This window comes from Bubalus kerabau, chromosome X (assembly GCF_029407905.1).
Source record: "Bubalus kerabau isolate K-KA32 ecotype Philippines breed swamp buffalo chromosome X, PCC_UOA_SB_1v2, whole genome shotgun sequence".
In the NCBI taxonomy this organism is placed as follows: Eukaryota; Metazoa; Chordata; class Mammalia; order Artiodactyla; family Bovidae; genus Bubalus; species Bubalus kerabau.
Genome location: NC_073647.1, coordinates 163,409,982 through 163,426,366, shown reverse-complemented (window position 1 = coordinate 163,426,366; position 16,385 = coordinate 163,409,982).

Below are 16,385 nucleotides of genomic sequence, written 5' to 3'. Positions count from 1 at the left end.
GATGGCTGGATGGCATCACGGACTCGATGGACGTGAGTCTGGGTGAACTCCGGGAGTTGGTGATGGACAGGGAGGCCTGGCGTGCTGCGATTCATGGGGTCGCAAAGAGTCGGACACGACTGAGCGACTGAACTGAACTGAACTGAAAACCATGTTGCTCAACTTCCCAGATGGTTCAGATGGTAAAGAACCCTCCTGCAATGCAGGAGTCACAGGAAACATGGGTTCAATCCCTGGGTTGGGAGCTTCCCGTGGAGAAGAGAATGGCACCCCACTCCAATATTCTTGCCTGGAGCATCCCCCGGACAGAGGAGCCTGGCGGGCTATGAAGAACAGGGTCGCACAGAGGTGGACACGACTGAAGAGACGTAGTGCTAAGTTTGGGGGAGCTGGGTCGTCTCTGCTTTTGCAGCACCTTGCACTCTAGATTCCTCACCTTGCATTCTTCCATGTTTCCTTAACTTCAACATAAGAGTGGCTAACGGCAGGGCCAGGTTCACGCAAGGGGCTTGTGTAGACCAACTCTCTGTGTGTCTCTGATGCCTGAAGGATGGTCCTGATTACTCACAATAAAGAAGTGGCTTAAAAAAAGAAAGAACAAATAACCAATCAAAGAAGTTGCAAAAGATCTAAGTAGACATGTGTCCAAAGACAACACACCAACGGCCACAAAGCACATGAAAAGATGCTCAAAAATCACTGATGAGTAGCGAAATGAAATCAAAATGACAATGAGGTATCAATTCACACAGGTCACAGTGGTCATCCTTAAAAAGTCTACATACAGTAAATGGTGCAGAGGGCGTGGAAAGGAGGGAACACTCCTATGCTGCTGGCGGGACTGTAAATTTTTGCAGCCACTATGGAGGTTCCTAAAGAACCTGTGCACGGAAGGCACCATATGATCCAGAAATCCCATTCCTGGGCACATATCTGCAGAAAACTGTAATTTAAAAAGATACACGCACGCCAGTGTTCCCAGGAGCACTATTTACAACAGCCAAGACACGGAAGCAACCTAAACGTCCGTCAAAGGAAGGATGGACAAAGAAGACGTGGCAAATACACCGTGGAATATTACTCGGCCACGAAAAATGCAATCACGCCATTTGCAGCAACAGAGATGGACCTAGAGACTATCCTAATAGTGAAGTGGTAAAGAGACATATCATATGATATCACTTATATATGGAATCTAAAAAAAAATGATACAAATGAACTTATTCATAATACAGAAACCGAGTCACAGACAGAGAAAACAAACTTATCATTACGGAAGCAGGTGCTGGGAAGGGATAAGTTAGGAATTTGGGAATCAAGAGATGCACTCAACAAGAACCAGCTCGATAGAACAGTGAAGTCTACTCAATACTCTGTGATAAGCTATACGAGAAAAGAATATATGAAAAAGTGTACAAATGTCTGTGTATAACTGATTCACTTTGTTATACACCTAAAGCTAACACATTTCAAATCAGTGATATTCCAATAACACTTAAATGTTAAATAAGAAAGGTGCTTACAGCGTGATACCTGTGAGCACCCACGCATCCCACTTGGGTTTTGCTCCATCACGCTGAACACATCCCTTTGAGCGTTAGCTTACTCCCCAAAGCTGAGTTAGCAACACAGGTTTCAAAAAGTAGATACATTCCAAAGAAGAGCATTATGAAAGTAAGAAAAGGTACAACAAACGTTGAAATTATGCACCAGTCACAGTGATGAATAAACACCGTTAGGACCTTCCACTCACGCAATATGATCACCTAAGTTGTATGTACAGCTTTACCACAGCCTTCCAAGTGTGCATCTGTGATTTTCCTGAAAATATTAGCAATCAGACGGGCTTGCATGCCCGGAAAGGCACACAGAGTCACACCTTCGTAAGGCCTTATCTCTGATCACAATCAAGGTAACACTGTGTAACCCTCTGCCTCTGTCAAGGCTCAGTGATACACCATGCTAAACCAAGGGCCGTGATCTTCTCGGGCCGATCTTTCTCAGATGAGAGAAACGGGTGTAAGAAGAGTCTGTTCACCGAGTCCGAGTCATGATTTCATGAATAGGTGTATGGAAAATACTTAGCACGGGGTCCAAAGCACCGTAGGCACCCAGTGACTGGTAAATATTTTATCTGGAGGATACTTTGGTGTGTTGGTTTCTGCTGTACAAGTACATGGGAAAGTTGCTCAGTCGTGTCCGACTCTCTGCGACCCCATGGACTGTAGCCCGCCCGGCTCCTCTGTCCGAGGAGGTTCTCCAGGCGAGAATACTGGAGTGGATTGGCTATTCCCTTCTTCAGAGGATCTTCCCAAACCCAGGGTTCGAACCTAGGTCTCCCACACTGCAGGCAGATTCTTTACCAACCGAGCCACCAGGGAAGCCCAAGAATACTGGAGTGGGTAGCTTGTCCCTTCTCCAGGGGATCTTCCTGACCCAGGAACCAAACGGGGGTCTCCTGCACTGCAGGTAGATTTTTTATCGACTGAGCTTCCGGGGATCAGTCAGAATTATACAAGAGGCTCCCTCTGGAGCCTGCCTGCAGCCCACCCAGGTCATCACAAAGGACCGAGCCGAGCTTCCTCTGCTATTCCTAGAGCAGCTTTCCAAACACTATCTATTCTACACGTGGTCGTGTATATGTGTGAGAGCTACACCCTCTCCAATCGTCTCCCCGTCCTTCCCCTGCTGGGTCCACAAGTCTATGCTCTGTGTCTGTCTCTCCGTGTCTGTGTCCCTGCAAGTAGGTTCATCAGGACCATCTTTCTAGATTCCACATACATGAGTTAATATATGTTAATAAAAACACTTGTTTTTCTCTTTCCGACTTCTTCACTCTGTACAGCAGACTCATGTAGAGTTGTGGATGGACCTAACTTCATTTCTTTTGGGGGCAAGAGAAGGGGACGACAGAAGATGAGATGGCTGGATGGCATCACTGACTCGATAGATGTGAGTCTCAGTGAACTCCGGGAGTTGGTGGTGGACGGGGAGGCCTGGCGTGCTGCAATTCATGGGGTCAAAAAGAGTCAGCCATGACTGAGCGACTGATCTGATCTGATCTGAATTATACTTTTAAGGGATGTAAGGGCCACGAATCCAAGCCATTAGGTCTTGTCTCTCTATGGCTTGCTATTTACTGTGAATGAAATAACTCTCAAGCACCTTGTAGACGGTATGCCTCCAGAAGAGAAATAGCAGCAAGGTTTGGTGGCTGACCTCAGCGGTTAAAATTCAAATCTGAAATAATCAGACTAGATTTCATTAGCAAATATCCATTTTCTAGTCAGGTCCAATAGGCTTATAGTTGAATTAACAGTAAAGGAGATTATGGGAATCGTCATGTTCCATCTATTGCACCTCGACTGCCATTCTATGTATTGCGTATCACATTGTGTGTGTCACACACACACACACACACACGTAGAATCAAAGGATGGTATACGTACCATTTTACCCTGGCTTATAAAATCAGGGAAAATTCTCCATTTGTAAGTCACTGCAACTATGCTTAGATTTTGTATTTTTTAACTTTCTCACCATACACTTTGTTTAAGCATATAGAAATGATTTCATCTGTGCTGTAATTTATCTGTCTGTAAGCTTTACCATTAAAACCAGAACTGCTTTTAAATTTTTATCCTCAGATGCTTCTGCGGTACCTTTCGACTGGCTGTAATGGAAACACAGAGCAGGTGTTAAATTTTTCATTTGGGTTTTATGATACTTCAACTGGAGAACAAGCACGCACCCCACTGCACAAAGCAGCATTGTGTACGCTGGCCGAGACCTGGAAGCACATATTGCAAATATATTTTCATGTCAAAGCCATCACAGGAATCTTGGGGAAACATTTAAGGCGATTTCTCTCTGCACGCGTGTGGTGAATGTCGGGGGCCACAATTAATGCCCGTACAAATATTTTCAGCGTCCCCACATGAGGCTCCGGGTTCTATTTTGAGCCATCTGATGGACAAGCCGGTAATTGCATTGGACACGGGCTTTCAATCAACTCGCCGGCAAGCTGTGCATCAATGATTCGCAGAGACGACGATAATTAATCATTGACTTTCCTAGAAAATAATGCTCCCGACAGCCTGCAGGAGACACCTAAGTATACGTCCACCTGTTTCGGCGGAGGGTTAGTTATGCCCAGGGCAAAAAGCTGTAACTGCATCCTGTTGAATGTTACAAGTGTGCCCTGTCAAAGTCTTCCCCTCAAGGTAACTTCTCTTTGGCCCTTGGAGGAGAGTCCAATTAATAATTGTCTTCACCTTCCTTGTAGACTCCAGTCTTACCATGCAGGGAGAATCCATTTGGGGAATCCCAGTCACACTTAAAAAAAAAAAATTCAGATTTCATTTGCCCAGGATTGTTTTTAGCATTCACCTTATTACAAATTCTTCAGAGTAGATGAAAGATATTGGTTAAGGCTTCCCTGATAGCTCAGTTGGCAAAAAAAAGCTGCCTGCAATGCAGGAGGATCCTGGTTCGATTCCTGGGTTGGGAAGATCCCCTGGAGAAGGGAAAGGCTACCCACTCCTGTATTCTTAGGCTTCCCTGGTGGCTCAGACGGTAAAGAATCTGCCTACAATGTGGGAGATCTAGGGTCAATCCGTGGCTTGGGAAGATCCCTTGGAGAAGGGAAAGGCTACCCACTCCAGTATTGTCGGGCTTCCCTGATGGCTCAGCTGGTAAAGAATCTACCTGCAGTGTGGGAGACCTGGGTTAGAAAGATCCCCTGGAGAAGGGAAAGGCTACCCATGGCAGTATTCTGGCCTGGAGAATCCCATGGACTGTAGAGTCCACGGGGTCGCAAAGAGTCGGACACGACTGAGTGCCTTTCGCTGAGGTGGTAGTGATGTTTGACAAAGATGTAACAGTGATAACTGTTTTGGATTCTGGGTATTGTGGGGCTGGGAGAGCTGGGTCAGGGTAAGGCCAGAAGATGCATGAAAACCAGGACGAGAAGTGACACCAGAATAAACAGGATTTCCCAGTAAAACAAGACTATCCATGGAGACAGAGGGGAAAGCAGGATGCGAATTTCACCAGGAAACACACACTTGTGGAAAAAAAACCCCGTAAGGTGGAGAAGGGTATTTGTGGATGGATGTCAAGCCCGTGATGTGGGTTAGATAGATTCCTCTTTGTGAGCATTCACCTGCAAGTCTATCCACTTGGATCTCACTGAGGAGAGGGCTTTTGACTTGATGTGGCTGAACTGCTCTCTCCGCCTGCGGGCTCTGATGTCGTCTGTGGCTGTCGGCTTCAGGGAAGGATGGTGCTCCTTGCTCAGGTGTTTGCCAGCTGTCAGGGTGCGTGCTGAGCGCTGTGTGCTTGCCAACCATTGGGAGAAGTCATTCAGGGCACCCTGTAAGCTCGATGTCCACAGAGCGCTGCTTGGGGCGCCTTCAGAGGGCTGTACCTCTGGGGAGAAGTCAAGTAGATTGGGGTGGAAATGTAATCGTTAAATATACCTCGAAAGGAAGGCAGACAGCCCAGTGAGGGCTGAGTCGCTCGGTCGTGTCCGACTCTCTGCGACCCCATGGGCTGTAGAGCCCACCAGGCTCCTCTGTCCATGGGATTCTCCAGGCAAGAACACTGGAGTGGATTGCCATTCCCTTCTCCAGGGGATCTTCACAACCCAGGGTCAAACCCGTGTCTCCTGCGTTGGCTGGTGGATTCTTTACCACTACTGCCCTCAACAGCCAGAGTCTTTTTTACCTTTTATTCTTGGCTCGTATTTGCCAAAAAGCTTTATCCATGTCCACCAGATCCTTAAAAGAATCTTGCCTTAAAGATCACTCTGATTTGCTTAAATCACGGCAGACTAAGAGTGAAGATCTAGTCTCTCCTTAAATCCTCCTGTGTGGTTTGAACTACACTACTTGATATATAAATATTAATTTTTATAAGTAAAAATTAGATATGTTTTATGTTTATCATATAATGTTTATAATGTTTATAATACAATGTTTTACAATATGTTTATAATATACGTTGCATATATGTACATATAACATTCCAGTGTTATATATGTGTTGTGTATATATAACACTGGAGTGGGTTTCCATTTCCCTCTCCAGTGGATCATCCCAACTCAGGGATCAAACCTGTGGCTCTTGCATTGGCAGGCATATTCTTTAGGACTGAGCCACCAGGGAAGCCGGCTTGAAAGACTAGGACCTAAGGATTATTTATATTTTGTTTAATTCTTCACAGTGAGTGAAGGTTGATTCTGTGACAATATGGTATGGTTTTAAGCCATAAACAAATACAACATAAAACGTAAATTGTATATAATTAGGTTATAAAACATAGTGTTTATAATTAGTATGCTTTTATAAATAAATATTTATATGTGCATTAGTCCCTCAGTTGTGTCTGACTTTTTGTGACCCCATGGGCTGTAGCCCACCAGGCTCCTCTGTCCATGGGATTCTGCAGGCAAGAATACTGGAGTGGGTAGTCATTCCCTTTTCCTGGGGATCTTCCCCACCCAGGGATCAAAATCTCCATTGCAGGCAGATTGTTTACCATCTGAGCCACCAGGGAAGCCTGCAAATATTTCTCTATTGCAATTCTAACTCATAGTACCTGTGGATGTGACCTTGGGAACGAGGACTTATTTAAACTCAGAGGTCACGTAGTTTAAACAAACAACCTTTGTGCATTAGGCTGGGTCCTGACCTCATAGCACTGGGGTCCTCATAAGAAGAGGCGATCAGGATACAGACACAGAGGGATGACCACGTGAGGACTCAGGGAGGGGATGGCCGTCCACACGCCCAGGAGAGAGTCCAGCCCTGCCCACACCTGGGTCTCAGATGCCAGCCTCCAGGAGAGACATAAATGTCTACTGTTTAAGACCCCAGCCCTCGGAAACTAAGATACCTGCTGATTTCCTCTATAGGGGGACCCCTCCATCTGTGTAGGGGAGACATGACACCCACAGACACATAACCTCATACATACATATGAACCCACCACACACACTGTTTTGGACTGCGGTGTCTTGCTCTTTAATAAGCCTCATTCACCGTTACGAGAAAACTGCCTTTTTTGCTAGCAAAGAAATAAAGAGAGAAATATTTTTCCCCTGGAAATTCTTGCTTAAAAAAAAAAAATGAACTGTGTTTCTGGGGTTAAATGTTACAGTCACAGAAGATAGAGACACATTGTTTTAGAATGTAGTACCACTGAAGGGAAAAAAATGAAGTGAAGGTGTTAGCCGCTCAGTCCTGTCTGACTCTGCAAACCCCTGGACTGTAGCCCGCCAGGCTCCTCTGTCCAGCGGATTCTCCAGGCAGGAACACTGGAGTGGGTTGCCATGTCCTTTCGGGGTGGGGGGCGTCCTTCCAGACCCAGGAATGGAACCCGAGTCTCTTCTGCACTGCAGGCAGATTCTTTACCATTGGAGTCACCAAGCAAGCCCACATTTTCAGGGTTAAATGTTATAATCCCAGGAGAGAGAGACACTTTGTTTCAAAAGGCAGGATCAATAGGAAGAAACCACCCTATCCATTTCAGCCTGTGCTTTCCACATCCTTTGACAGAATTTCAGCATCCTTTCAGGAGTCCGTAACAAGGGTGTGATTCACAGAGCACGGCAGGAACAGTCTCTTTCTAATTCTCTAGACACAATGACTCAACGCGATGAGTGAAATACAAATTAGCAGATGGAAGAGCTATCTTGAAAACTGTTTTATTTAGCCACAATCTTCCTGCAGGGGTCACTCCTGCTCCCCAGAACCGTCTGGAAGTTTCAGAAAAACAATGTGAAATAGAGCATCCCCTGCATTTACGAAATTTTTCTTTTTTAAAGTTCAAAACAAATTCTTCTCTACTTAAATATTCCAGGAACATGATGATTTTATATCACTGAATCCACTTTCTGCACATTTATTCTGTTCACATTTTTCACTTCAATTATCTAGAATATATTTGCTTGGGGAGGAGAGATTTTCTTAAATCTCTGTGAGTGTTACAGATGGAGGATTGCCACTTTTTCTCCAGGGTATCTTCTCGACCCGGGTCTCCACACTGCAAACAGATTCTTTACTGTCTGAGCCATCAGACAAGCCCCTAACAGCTGACAGTATAGCATAAACCTAACTTTTAGGTCCAATGTTAGACTAGTCTGTTACTTGCCTTATTACAGAGGTCTCAAATTGGACCCCAAATACCTTTGCGTATGCCTTTATGGACCTCTTAGAGGTAAACTCAACCATGTAGAACACAAAAAGATTCAAGACCCAGCAGGGTTAATTTTTCAATGTCTGCCATCCAAACAAAAATTTCCAGCCAGGAGAAGCAGTTGTCAAGTACAACCGATAAAGCAAAGAATAAAATAAAGACATCAATCAGTTCAGTTCAGTTCAGTCGCTCAGGAGTGTCTGACTCTTTGCGACCCCATGAATTGCAGCATGCCAGGCCTCCCTGTCCATCAGCATCTCCCGGAGTTCACTCAAACTCACATCCATCGAGTCAGTGATGCCATCCAGCCATCTCATCCCCTTCTCCTCCTGCCCTCAATCCCTCCCAGCATCAGAGTCTTTTCCAGTGAGTCAACTCTTTGCATGAGGTGACCAAAGTACTGGAGTTTCAGCTTTAGCATCATTCCTTCCAAAGAACACTCAGGGCTGATCTCCTTCAGAATGGACTGGTTGGATCTCCTCGCAGTCCAAGGGACTCTCAAGAGTCTTCTCCAACACCACAGTTCAAAAGCATCAATTCTTTGGTGCTCAGCTTTCTTCACAGTCCAACTCTCACATCAATACATGACCACAGGAAAAACCATAGAGTGACTTTAAGGAGTTACCATAACTGCATTTAATATGTCCACAAAGTTAGAGATATGTAAGTCATAAAAAGATCCAAATTAAACATCTAGATGTGAGAACTATACTATGTGAAATGACAAATTCGTTGAATGGAGGTAACAGTTGATTAGACTTGACAGGACAAATGACCCGTGAACATGACCACTAAGTCATGTCTGACTCTTTACAACCCCATGGACTGTGGCCTGCCAGCCTCCTCTGTCCATGGGATTCTCCAGGCAAGAATACTGGAGTGGGTTGCCATGCCTTCCAGGGGATCTTCCCAACCCAGGGATCGAACCTGGGTCTCCTGTATCTCCTGCATTGCAGACAGATTCTTTACCATTGAGCTACCTGGGAAGCCTGTGAACTAAAGACATGACGGAAACACTACAAATTAAAACCCAAACAAAAGAGATTTTTTAAAATGCATAAAACTTCTGGGAGAAAATGTTAAGCACCCGAATATGCATGTAATTGAATTTTCTGTTAAAGGGGATCACACACACACACAAAACCAAAAAACAACTAAAGAAATAAAGAGAAATCACTTTCCATATTGGATGTAAGTTTACAGCAGTAAGTTCCAAGAAGACCAGTCAATGCTTAGCACAAAAGTTATGAATTACACTATGAAGTATCAAAATTATAAGATGATGCTAAAGCAGTATTTAGGGAAAATTTCATAGCAATCCATAATGGAACTGCTGAAAAGTAATGATGACGAGAAAGCCTGAGAATATTAACAGATAAAAGTTACCTTAACTACCATAAGGGAAAGAGAAAGATTAATTCAGGTTTCTTGTGAGAGCTTTGCAAGGAAGAAGACAGTGGCATACCATCTTTAAGGTCCTACAGGGAGAAAAGTCAATAAAGATTCTACGAGATACACGCACCCCAATCTTCATAGCAGCATCATTTACAATAGCTAGATCATGGAAGCAGGCTAAGTGTCCATCGACAGATGAATGGATAAAGAAGTTGAGGCACACAGATACAAGGGAATATTACCCGGCCATGAAAAAGAATGAAACCATGCCATTTGCAGCAACATGGATGGACCTAGAGATTATCATACTAAGTCAGAAAAAAACAAATATCATGTGACATCACTTACATGTGGAATCTAAAATATGATACAACAAACTTATAAAACAGAAAAAGACCCACACACATAGAAAACTGATAGGTACCAGAGGGGTAACATGTGGGGAGGGATAAATTAGGAGTTTGGATTAGCAGATACAAACTCCGATATATAAAATAAATAGCCAACATGGTCCAACTGTACAGGACAGAGAACAAAATATTTTTCAGTAACCTACAAGGGAAAAGACTCTGAAAAAGAATATGTATATACATTTGCATGAATAACTGAATGGCTTTGCTTTATACCGAAAACTAACACAGCAGTGTAAATCAACTATATGTCAATAAAATTTTTTTAAAAGAAGCTCAAATATCATACAACAAAAATGTATTTAAAGGTTACAGATAATGTTGGAATTGTCAAACATAAAAGTGCAGAAAGAATTCATCAGGACGGACTACACTGCAATTAATGTTAAGGGTACCCTTCAAGGGAAAGAAAATAATATCAGGTGTGATGTTGGAAATATGGATTTATACAATGCAATGAAGGAATTCAGTAGTTGGAACTACACTGAAAACACGTGAGATTTCTTTCTTATTTACATCTCTTTTAAAGATAACAGACTGCTTAAACAAATATTACAGAAATGTGACACTTTATGTACATGGTAAATATTTTTCTTATTATTTCTGTCTCTTTAAAATAATTGATTCTTTAAGCAAATGAGATCTAGTAAATGAATTTAACATAAAATGCAAAATCAATGGGACAGTAGCACAAAATTCAAGAGGAGAGAACGCTAGGACACTGTGGAAATATTCTTAAACTATGTGTGAAATACACTGTCACTTAAATCTAGCCTGTCATAAGTGAATCATATTTACTATGAATTCTAAGGCAACCAGAAAAATGAGAGAATAAAGTATTACAACTAACGAATTTGCAAAGGAAATGAAATGGAATCATAAACAAAATTAATGCAAAAGAAGACAAAAAACCAATGAGACAAAAAATAAGAGACAAATAGTTTATCTTTCAAAACTTGTTGTATCGATAATAGCAGTGAGAGCTTCATCTGCTCAGTCGTGTCGGACTCTCTGTGACCCCCGTGGACTGTAGCCCAGCAGGCTCCTCTGCCCGTGGGATTCTGCAGCCAACAATACTGGAGTAGGTTGCCGTGTCCTCCTCCAGGGGATCTCCCCAACTCAGGGAGTGAACCTGCATCTCCTGTGTCTCTTGCATTGATAGGCAGATTCTTTACTGTCTGAGCCACCGGGGCTTCCCAACAGCAGTAAATGCAGTCAGTTAACAACAGAATTTGCCAACGTGGACAAAAGGCAAGACCCCACTATTCGGTATCCTGACAACTATTAATGTGTCTTGTAAAAAAGTCCCTTTAAATATAAAGATGTAGGGAGGTTAAAAGCAACTTGACAGAAAAAGGTTACACCACGCTACCTCAATTCAGTGAAACTTGATGCTGGATCATGGAAAAAGCAAGAGAGTTCCAGAAAAACATCTATTTCTGCTTTATTGACTATGCCAAAGCCTTTGACTGTGTGGATCACAATAAACTGTGGAAAATTCTGAAAGAGATGGGAATACCAGACCACCTGACCTGCCTCCTGAGAAACCTGTACGCAGGTCAGGAAGCAACAGTTAGAACTGGACATGGAACAACAGACTGGCTCCAAATAGGAAAAGGAGTACATCATGGCTGTATATTGTCACCCTGCTTATTTAACTCATATGCAGAGAACATCATGAGAAACGCTGGGCTGGAAGAAGCACAAGCTGAAATCAAGATTGCCGGGAGAAATACCAAAAACCTCAGATATGCAGATGACACCACCCTTATGGCAGAAAGTGAAGAGGAACTAAAAAGCCTCTTGATGAACGTGAAAGAGAAGTGAAAAAGTTGGCTTAAAGCTCAACATTCAGAAAATGAAGATAATGGCATCCGGTCCCATCACTTCATGGGAAATAGATGGGGAAACAGTGGAAACAGTGTCAGACTTTATTATTTGGGCTCCAAAATCATTGCAGATGGTGATTGAAGCCATGAAATTAAAAGACGCTTATTTCTTGGAAGGAAAGTTATGACCAACCTAGACAGTATATTGAAAAGCAGAGATATTACTTTGCCAACAAATGTCCGTCTAGTCAAGGCTATGGTTTTTCCTGTGGTCATGTATGGATGTGAGAGTTGGACTGTGAAGAAAGCTGAGCATTGAAGAATTGATGCTTTTGAACTGTGGTGTTGGAGAAGACTCTTGAGAGTCCCTTGGACTGCAAGGAGAGCCAACCAGTCCATTCTGAAGGAGATCAGCCCTGGGTGTTCTTTGGAAGGAATGATGCTAAAGCTGAAACTCCAGTACTTTGGCCACCTCATGTGAAGAGTTGACTCACTGGAAAAGACTCTGATGCTGGGAGGGATTGAGGGCAGGAGGAGAAGGGGACGACAGAGGATGAGATGGCTGGAAGGCATCACCGACTCGATGGATGTGAGTTTGAGTGAACTCTGGGAGTTGGTGATGGACAGGGAGGCCTGGCGTGCTGCGATTCATGGGGTCGCAAAGAGTCGGACATGACTGAGCGACTGAACTGAACTGATGCGGTTCTATAGTTCAGCTGGTAAAGAATCCACCTGCAATGTGGGAGACGTGGGTTTGATCCCTGGGTTGGGAAGATCCCCTGGAGAAGGGAAAGGCTACCCACTCCAGTGTTCTGGCCTGGAGAATTCCATGGACTGTATAGTCCACGGGGTTGCAAAGGGTTGAACCCAACGGAGCAAGTTTTCATTTTGACTATACCCAACACATAATGTTTCATAGCAAAGACTACTACCAAAGGTAAAGAGTTACTTCTTGACAGTAAAAAAAAGCCCATTCACTAAGATGATATAAAATACTAAACACTTATGCACCTACCGCGAGCATGTGTGCTCAATCGCTTCAGTCATGCTGGACTCTTTGCAATCCCATGGCCTGTAGCCCACCAGGCTCCTGTGTCCATGGTATTTTCCAGGCTAGAATACTGGAGGGGGTTGCCATGCCCTCCTCCAGGGTATCTTCCCCACACAGGGATGGAAACAAAGTTTCTTACGTCTCCTGCATTAGGAGGTGGGTTCTTTATCACTACCTGGGAAGCCTGTTACTAGAGTAACACGCTCCTTGAAAAAGGAATAGACAAATTTGAGGTTTGTCAATTGGAGAGGTGTATGGAGAGAGTAACATGGAAACTTCCATCACCATATGTAACATAGACAGCCAATGGGAATTTGCTGTGTGACTCAGGGAACTCAAACAGGGGCTCTTTGTCAACCTGGAGGGCTGGGATGGGGAGGGAGGTAGAGGGAATTTCAAAAGGGAGGGGACATATGTATACCTATGGCTGATTCATGCTGAGGTTTGACAGAAAACAGGAAAATTCTGTAAAGCATATATGCTTCAGTTAAAAAATAAATTAAAAAAACTAAAACCTGATAGATAATGCGTGGAAAACCAGAGAAAGTCACAATTTAAGTTTAATTAATATAATCATGTTAACACGTAAGCAGTCCAACATAACTGATAGAAAAAGGAAGCAGAACCTTTAGTAAAAATACAAGCGATTTGTTCAAGACTGTTAAACAACTTGTCCTAATGATTATCATAGCAGCCAAACTGTAAATCAGCTACACAATAAAAAAAGGGCAGCATTCTTAAAAAAAAAGAGAAAATTACAAAACCACTGCTTTCGAATTTTACCCACTGCATGTAATCTTAACACGCTAACTTGAAATTTTATTACCATAAAAAAAAAAAAAAACCCAGCCAAATAGGCATCATTTTTAAGAGAATACATTTAGCATGTTAGATTACATCCTGGATGATAGGACTTTCCTTAATAAATTTAAAATGACTCTGGTCATACCTACAACTTTTTTTTATTTTGATTTTGCAGTTCACATAGTAAAAAATAGAATTATAGTTGATTTAGTATTTTATTTTTAAAGAGAGATTTCTAAAACCTATTCGAAGAGTAAAGGGAAATATTAGTTCCTTTTTAAATTAGTTTGAACTGTGGTGTTGGAGAAGACTCTTGAGAGTCCCTTGGATTGCAAGGAGATCCAACCAGTCCATTCTGAAGGAGATCAGCCCTGGGATTTCTTTGGAAGGAATGATGCTAAAGCTGAAACTCCAGTACTTTGGCCACCTCACGTGAAGAGTTGACTCATTGGAAAAGACTCTGATGCTGGGAGGGGTTGGGGGCAGGAGGAGAAGGGGATGACAGAGGATGAGATGGCTGGATGGCATCACTGAATCGATGGACGTGAGTCTGGGTGAACTCCGGGAGTTGGTGATGGACAGGGAGGCCTGGCGTGCTGCGATTCATGGGGTCACAAAGAGTCGGACACGACTGAGCGACTGAACTGAACTGAAATTAGTTTATACTAGCTTATGTCTCCGTTTCCTTAATTTTTAAATTAATATTTATTGGAGCATAGTTGCTTTACAGTATTGTGCTGGTTTCAACTCTACAGCAAAATGAGTCAGTCAAACGTTCTATTTGAGGCTGTTCTTCCGTCGCTCAGTCGTGTCCGACTCTTTACGACCTCATGGACTGCAACACGCCAGGCTTCCCTGTCCATCACCAACTCCCGGAGTTTGCTCAAACTCATGTCCATTGAGTCGCTGAGGCTACATGAAATTTTATAGTTAGGATACTTATCTTTTTAAAACTTACACTTAGTTATATAGTAAATAGTTCTGAAACTGTATTTCCTTATATGTTATAACTGTCACCTGGTACCACCAGACAAAAATCCAGTGAAATGCATAGTTCAGTTCAGTCGCTCAGTCGTGTCCGACTCTTTGCGACCCCATGAATCGCAGCACGCCAGGCCTCCCTGTCCATCACCAACTCCCGGAGTTCACTCAAACTCACGTCCATCGACTCCGTGATGCCATCCAGCCATCTCATCCTCTGTCGTCCCCCTCTCCTCCTGCCCCCAATCCCTCCCAGGAGTGATTGCCAAATTTGTGAAGCCTAAAATTCCCGTCCTTAAGACATCCGACGACTGTTTATTTTGCTTCTTCAGATATAACATCCTGAGGAATTTTGTGTAAAATTTCAAGCGTGACAAAAAGCTATCGGGAGCGTTGAAAATGATCAGACTTCAAAAGACCCTGAAAAGCAGCTTTACTGCAGTTTAAAGGGACCGAGTTTGACCGCAGGGCATGGAGAATTGTGTATTAACAGAGCAGAGAAATTCGATACAAATACTGACATGAAGACACAGCGAGACAGAGGATGAAGAAATGACTGGAGCAGCTGCATAAAGGATGACCAAATATATCTACAGATAACACATATACATGTTGTTACTTTGCCAACAAAGGTCCATACAGTCAAAGCTGTGATTTTTCCAGTAGTCATGTATGGATGTGAGAGTTAAACTATAAAGAAAGCTGACTGCCGAAGAATTGATGCTTTTGAACTGTGGTGCTGGAGAAGACTCTTGAGAGTCCCTTGGACTGCAAGGAGATCCAACCAGTGAGTCCCAAAGGAGATCAATCCTGAGTGTTCATTGGAAGGACTGATGCTGAAGCTGAAACTCCAATACTTTGGCCACATGATGCAAAGAGCTGACTCATTGCAAAACACCCTGATGCGGGGAAAGATTGAGGGCAGGAGGAGAAGGGGATGACAGAGGATGAGATGGTTGGATGGCATCACCGACTCGATGGACATGAGTTTGAGCAAGCTCTGGGAGTCGGTGATGGACAGGGAGGCCTGGCGTGATGTAGTCCATGCGGTCGCAAAGAACCGGACACAACTTAGCGAGTTAACAAATACAGCATGACTAGTCAATACTGTGAGATGTGGACACTTCTGATATACAGAGCCGTAAACAAGGAAAGGCTCAGAAATGATCCTCAAAGAGAAGGTTATTGGCCTGTGGGTCCAGCATTAGTCCCAGGCTCTGGGGATTCAGTAGCCAATACAAACTGCACATCTTAAGAGCCGGACGTCCTCTGGACTGTGAGAAGTAAAGCTGTCAGGGGAAATTAACTGTGGCATCTGGACTCTAGAGTGGAAAGAAGACATCATCCCTGCTGGTGACTGGGTTCAAGACTTTAAACTGAGAATAAAATAATTCCATGTGCTGGCACCTGGGTGGTCTTAGACATGATCATCCTGAGTGAAGTAAGTCAGGCAGACAGACACATATATCATATGATATCCCTTATACGAGGAATTAAATAAAACACACACACACATGAACTTATTTGTGAAAGAGAAGCAGACTCGTGGGCACAGAGGACAGACTTTGCAATTAGAGGATTTAAGCTGTGTATACTACGCTGTTGTTGTTCAGTCGCTCAGTCGTGTCCGACTCTTTGTGACCCTGTGGACTGCATCACGCCAGGCTTCCCTGTCCTTCACCATCTCCCGGAGCTTGCTCAGACTCATGTCCATCG